This window comes from Apium graveolens, chromosome 1 (assembly GCF_009905375.1).
Source record: "Apium graveolens cultivar Ventura chromosome 1, ASM990537v1, whole genome shotgun sequence".
Classification (NCBI taxonomy): domain Eukaryota; kingdom Viridiplantae; phylum Streptophyta; class Magnoliopsida; order Apiales; family Apiaceae; genus Apium; species Apium graveolens.
In genome coordinates this window covers 170,388,964-170,396,319 of record NC_133647.1, presented here as the reverse complement: position 1 = coordinate 170,396,319, position 7,356 = coordinate 170,388,964, and the positions used below count along the sequence as shown (strand labels likewise).

At 34.9% G+C, this 7,356-nt stretch overlaps 1 pseudogene; it reads right to left on the bottom strand.

The window, feature by feature from the left end:
- Positions 1 to 3,574: 3,574 nt before the first annotated feature.
- On the bottom strand, positions 3,575 to 4,413 carry LOC141711391 (uncharacterized; annotated as a pseudogene).
- Between the last annotated feature and the right edge of the window lie 2,943 nt (positions 4,414 to 7,356).

Sequence of the window (7,356 nt, the reverse complement as noted above, 5' to 3'; positions counted from 1 at the left end):
ATTTTGGAGAAATCCTCGAGTAGAAAAGTCTACTTGGGAGTTAGAGTTAGACATGCTTGATAAATATTCTCATCTGTTTAATTAGGTCAAATTTTGAGAATAGAATCTTTTTAAGAGGGGAAGGATATAACGACTCATGTTTTTCTATTATTAAAAGTGTAATTATCGATTAATTAAATAAATAAAATATATGTATTGATTTTTGTCAGCTGTGTGTTTCCCTAATATTAATTATGTGTGGTTTATTGGTGTTCGAGGATTATTTGTATAATTAATTATTGAGCCGTATTGTTTTGTTTTCACTTTTAAAAGTATTTTTAGTGAAGATTTATTTTTCATAAATATTTGGATTATCTCTAAAATTATTTTTATGTCTTTATAATTTCGATAATTATTTTTGGGAATTTATAAAATTTAGAGAATATTCATTTTTCAATTATTTAGGCCTAAATGACTTTCTGATTGCATTTATGTGTAAATTCAGTATTTAATTCCAGAATTTTTCAAAAATTACGAAACTCATATTCTCTTAAGTTTTTAATATTTTGAGAATTTTAAAATTATTTCAGAAATTTTTTGAATTAAATTCACCCACACGTTTATTCGTTAATTCCTAAAATCCGGGTATATTGCGCATTTGAAAATTTCATATTCAATTATGAAAATTTTATTTTATTAACTCTTGAATATTTTAAGAATTTTGGTATAACATTTGTAATTTTTTGATATGTTTTGATGTGTAGCTGGTTCATTATTTTAAAAGCAAACGAACCAGAATTGTAAATGAACGATGGAGGGACAGTGTCAACACCTGATAAATTGTGAAAGACACGTGTTGGCTTCCTAGTTTCTCAGGCTGATGAATTGATACGTGTATTTTATCAAAATTTTGGGGGAAACTAATAAAGATTAAGCCTAACTAATTCATTCATATCCTAAACTTTTCATTACTACTCTCTTTTGTCTTCCTCTCTCTCCCGGCTTGGCATCTCTATCTCTCTCTCTCTCTCTCTCTCTCTCTCTCTTTCTCTCTCTCTCTCTCTCTCTCTCTCTCTCTCTCTCTCTCTCTCTCTCTCTCTCTCTCTCTCTCTCGTCTCTCCACTCTCTCTTCATCTCTCAATCAATTTCTCCTGTCCTCTCTCCTCTTTTCCCTTCCCTTGTTCCTGTTTTATCCCATGTTTCTGCTTGGTTTGCCGCTGTGTGTTGCTCCGATGAGTAGCCGTCGGTGGTGTGGTTATGTTGTGATTCTGTGTGCATATATATATATATATATACAATTGTGTATATACGTGCGTGCAATTGTGTGAAGTGTGTGTGTTTTGTGTGTGCGTGTACTCGTGTGTGTGTATGTGTTTTATGTGTGTGTGTGTGTGTTTTGTGTGTGTGTGTGTTTTGTGTGTGTGCGTGTATTGTGTTTGTGTGTATGGGCGGCGCGTGAGGCCATGTGGTGGTGTTTTGTTCGACTGTGTTGCATATTCAATTTTCATTGAATTATTTTATATTTTTATAGGGAATATTTGATTGATTTCGTGAAATAAAATATATTTTTGTGCGGGAATAATTTTAATTAATCGGTGAAATTTATTTGGAAACCCGAATATTATCGGGCACCAATAAATTTTTCTGCTGTCGACGATGAGCTTCGGTGAGTCGATGGTGGACCGTGATGAACTATTCTGAGTCCTAAATTTATAAAACAAATAAATTAGTTCATGAAATTATTTTTCGGGATGAAAATAATTAATTACTTTTAAAAGTCGTATTGAGATTCGGGTTGTGGATTTGTAATTGCTGTGATTGTGGCATCGATTATGTTTCGCCGGGTAGTCCAGTAAATAGAGGAGTCGCTGTCCAATTTTTCTGAAAATCATTTTAACTACGAGAAGCATAGTATATTATATTAAATATTTTATCGTTATTGTAAGTATCGATTACGTGGGTATTCATATAAATATTATTTTACGAGTCGGGTTTATTGGATTGGGTGGGTTAGATTCTGAGGATATCAAGCATGCTAGAATAACTGATTAGGGTATTCTGTTACTGTAGATCCCAGTCAAGGTTTACGAGGACTAAATTCAGTCGAGCGAAGCTACCCTAGGAATTTTTGAGAAATCGTTGCAAGGCAAGTACCCCTGACCATACTTTTATGGTTCAATATATATGAATGAACTGTTGTTTTATTTTCGAGCAGGAACAGAAACTTTTAAGTTACGTATCTCCTGTAGTTGTAATTATTTATTTAAGATCTGTTCTGGGGAAAAGTAGCTTCGAAAAGGTACCTATCTCCAAATGAAAATGATTTTATGAACCAAATTTATGTGTGTTGTTAAATAAACTATTTTTAAACTGAGATAGGTACAAGTGATTTGAAAACTGGATAAAAATGATCAGATATTGGATAGATAAAGGCCAGAGTGGCCTATTGCGGTTGCGTAAGCGGCTAACTCGGTTGCGCGTATTACTTAACCGATTAGTCCAGCAGGTCAGAGACCTAGGTAGTCTCTGAGTTCCGGAACAGGTTTGTGGGATAGCAGATGGAGCCGTCTAGTATTGATAGCCTGATCAGCTATCTTCACATGTCCAATACGTATCTGATTTGGTTTTGTGGTTCCCGTAACTTAACAAGTGATTTATACAGTTGAGTTATAAATGTGAATAACATGCTAAAATTGGACTCTGGTGTTGACACAACACACAACTACGTTTGTTTTATAAAGAGCATGCTAGTTAGTGATATCCAGTTTAATTTGTTTTGTTTTGACAAAGATTCGAAATGATTTACATGTTACTGCTTTCATACTGCTTTATAATTTTGTTCCTATAACTATTTAGTTTAAATTGTTTTTACTCTGTTATTCATATGTTGGTACTACTGAGAAATTATATGCTAACTCTTGCAACTTGTTATATATATATATATGTCATAGATGCCTAGGAGACTAGTTTTCCATGTTCAGGGAAGGACTCCAGTACCATCGGTAGTAGGATTAGTTGAGGTAGTTTTGTGAGACCTATTTTAGGTCTGTGAGTTGCTGTAATAAGTTAGTAGGTCATACTTTTAAATAAAAGGTTGTTGTAATAGTAAGTAGCTTAAATCATACTTGAACCTGGAAAAGATCTTGGTATTGGGGTTGTGATAGTGTAATAATAATAATCTAGTAGTTTATAATTGTGGTTTGATATAATTAGTGACGTCGACTCCTGACCCTAGGGTTGAGGCCGTCACAACAACAATCACTAACCATTAACATCCAAAGAATATACTATATAGTGAACCAATAAGACAAAAGGAGAAGAAGAAAAGCTCCCCGAAGCACTTGCTACATGGAGACCCTTGAAATTGAAATCAAGCCCTTGCATATGTACTTCAAGGTCTTGAAATTTTCTGCAACTCCACATATTTTGTACTTATCGAAATTGTTCTCCTTCGTATGCATAGTTCATGCTTACATAAGTCTTATACACATAGTTAAATCTAACATAATACTAATAATGATGACATTTCTTGGTTTGCCTCCCAAGCAGCGCTTGTTCAACGTCATTAGCTAGACGTCTTTTATTCTTTTGATTTTTATGGTAGAAATTTTAAGACCGCCTCATATGGCCTAAGAGTAACCTCCACTTCATTCACACCTTGAAATTCATGTGTAAAAGAAGAATTCTTGTCAATTTCAACTTCCACCTCAAAGGCATGATCATTGACTTTTTTCACAACATTCACCACATAACACTCGGTTTTTACAGATAACTCTTTCATAGATTGATCAAGATGGAAGCCAACTCTTTCTTCTCCCACGTTCAATGTAAGCTTACCGGCTTTCACATTAATGTCGGTTCCGCAGTCGCTAAGAATGGTCTTCCCAAAATAATTGGAATATCAACATCCTCATTCATCTCCAACACAACAAAATCACACGGAATAACAAATTTATCCACCTTTACTAAAACATCTTCAAGTACACATAGTGGATACTTTATTGATCTATCCGCAAGTTGAAGGGAAATCCTGGTCTTCTATAACTCTCCCAAGCCAAGTATTTTATACATAGAGTGCGGCATTAAACTTACACTAGCTCCAAGATCACACAAGGCCTTTCTTATTCCCAATTCGCCAGTGGTGCATGGCAAAGAAAAACTTCCAGATTCCTTGAGTTTAGGAGGAATTTTACATTGAATAACAACACTGCACTCTTCGGTAAGTGTAATTGTTTCCACCTCCTTCAACTTCTTCTTGTTAGACAACACCTCCTTCATAAATTTCATGTAAAGGGGCATTTGAGCCAATGCATCAGCAAATGGAATGCTAATATGAATCTCACGAAACATCTTCAAAAACTTTTCATACTGCTTCTCTAACTTGCTATTTTTCAACCTCTGTGGAAAAGGAATTAGAGGGATGTATGGTTTCATAGGAGCTTTATGTGTGAGCCTCTCCTTGTTGGGTTCGTCGTCAACACTGTCAGAAATATCCGTATTAACTTGACGTGTTTTTCTTTTCTTAGGAGGAAGAATCTCATCTTTAAGTGCCGGAGCCACAATTTTTTATAGTTCTCTTCCATTACTCAAAGTGATAGCCTTGTACTAGTATTTGATATTCACATCAGGTTTACTAGGAAGTGCTCCTTGTTCACGCATACCAATCTTATTTGTAATTTGGCCAATTTGCGATTCCAACATCTTTTGAGACGATGCCATCTGATCAAGCCTTGACTCGACCTTTTCAAATTTAGTCTCTATATTGGCGAAGGCCCTAGTAGTTCCTTGTATCATCTTGTTCAGTGCAACTTCCCAATCAGTCGATTCCTTCTTTTCTTTAGGTGGAAGTTGATATTCTTGTTGCTGCTCAAAACCCAGAGGCTGGTTCTGTCTTGGTGTAACATATGTTGGATTTTGAGCATGGTTATTGCTATAAGAGATATTATTGTTCGGCCTCTGATCTGGATTGTAATAAGAATTATTTTGCACTAGCCATGATTGTCTCCTTTGAATAAAAGATGCTTCCTCGGAGAATTGAGGAGCATACGAATACTGATCAACGCCATAATCATTGTACCCTCTCATTGGAGCATTGATAACATTAACATTAACCCTTTGTCCATGCACCTCTTGAGTTAGAGCATCCAATTTAAGAGTGAGCAAGTTCATCATCTCAATATCTTGTTCTGATTTTACTGAGTTTGCACCACTAGGTGCCCATTCATAGTTATTTGCTACCAACTCCTCGAGAAGTGCTTTTGCCATGATGACTAGTGATTTTTTAAAGTCTCCTCTAGCTGCCACATCCAAACTCAAATGAACTTCTTTATTAAAGGACCCATAAAAAGTACTCAGAAGCATCCATCCTGAATATCCATGATGTGGACATTTTCTTAACAATGACTTGTATCTCTCCCATGCCTGATATAAGCCTTCACCTTGTTTAGTCTTGAAACTTATAATGATTTCCCGCATCTGTTGAGTCTTGTCTGAAGGGTAGTATTTTGAAAAAAACTCAGTCGATAAACTTTCCCAAGTAGCAACTATAGTATCTGGAAGTTGTTGAAACCATTCCAAAGCTCTTCCCTTTATAGAGTAAGGGAACATGTGAAGACGAATTTGATCTGCAGTCACTCCAGTGATTTTGAATGAACCACACATCTACACAAAGCGCTCTAGATGACGGTGTGGATCCTCTCGCTCAATATCTCCTTCAAAAGCAGAGTTGCTCACCATTTGTATCCAGCTCGGATTAATAGTAAATTGAGCAGCACTAATCGCTGGAGTCTTGTAAATGCATTTTACAAGATTAGGAGTCTCATGGTCCCAAATAGAAGCTTCATCCTGATTGTCAATAACAAGTGCACATTCACCCATCTTGTCTCTTTCTTTTCTTTATTTTTCCTCTCTCCTTAGAGCTCAAAAAGTGTGTTCGATTTCTGGATCGAAATCTAAATTTCCTGCACTTATAGAACGTCGCATATAAGAGTTATAGCACCTGAAAAGAGAAAACCAATAAGATAGATCTTGGAAACAAATCTAATAAAATCTAAACAATAAGAAATATTAACCTAAACTTAATATTGATGTCTTCCCCGGCAGCGACGCCAATTTGTTGTTGTGTATTTTTGTAAAGTTCGTTCTTAAGGAATGACTAAATCAATATTAATTCAAGTATACGATCTCTTACTGTCTAGACGTGTGTAGAAAAAATTGGTGTGTTTGTTACTAACTAAATTAAAATATAAAGTGATTAAATCAAAGCTTTATAAATAAGGAAAAATAACCCGAGAACTAGGGTTCTTCAATTGGTTCAATGAATGTTGATGTATTGTGATATCTACTTCTCGTACTTTGCTAAAAATAAATCTTCTAAAGGTTATATTGTTCTCTCCCAAGATACAAAATAATGCCTAAAACTATATCTGTTATTCCCTACAATACAACAAGAATTACAGAAGGGGGGTTGAATGTAATTCTGGCTACTTTTTGAGATTTATAAAAAATGTTCTAACTGAATATATATTAGTGTTTGATTTGCAAAGTACGGAATGGAAGAATTATATAAATCAAAGCACACGCCCTAACATAGCTTTTCCCGCATGAACATCCACAATAAAGTAATAAAAACATAAACTTTTAAAACTTTCTGGTGGATTTAAATGTATCCACCAGAGATATATATATCAGTTTGAGAATTCTGTGTAGCTTAAAAATGCTCACAGCTGCTTTACAAGTAGAACAAACAAACTACAGAGAAATTCTTGACAAGTACAGCTTTTTCTATCTCTCTTCTAAAATGTGTTTGCTTAGTTGAATGTTCTACTAGCTACACTTGGTTTATATATCACAAAGTTTATATGACAATAAGACAAGATAATAAAACAAACATATCTAGTCTAACTCCATGCTACTTCATTACTCTATTCCAACATCTTTGAATATCTTCACAATTTGCATGGAAATGGTAATGCTTCTTTGTTCTCATAATCCTGCTAACAGACTGCCACATTCCTTTTGCATACAATCAACGCATATGACTGTCAAGTCACTATCAACTGCTCTTTTGAATTTAAACATCCATTGAAGCTTTACTGGATCATCTGTTAAAGCTATGTATGATCATCCGTTGATACTCAGGATGATCATCCATTGAAGCTTTATAGAACATCCGTTGGAGCTTTATCTGAGCATCCGTTGAAGCTTTGTGAAGCATCCGTTGAGACTATCTTTAGCCAGTTAACTCCATTTCACTTACACAAGATTTCAAGGTATCATCTATTTACAATTGGCCAACCTATCTCGTATATCAACCTAGTAGTCAACATGACTTAAACATTTCTCACTAATTTAGTTCACTAAGCTTATACAAGTATG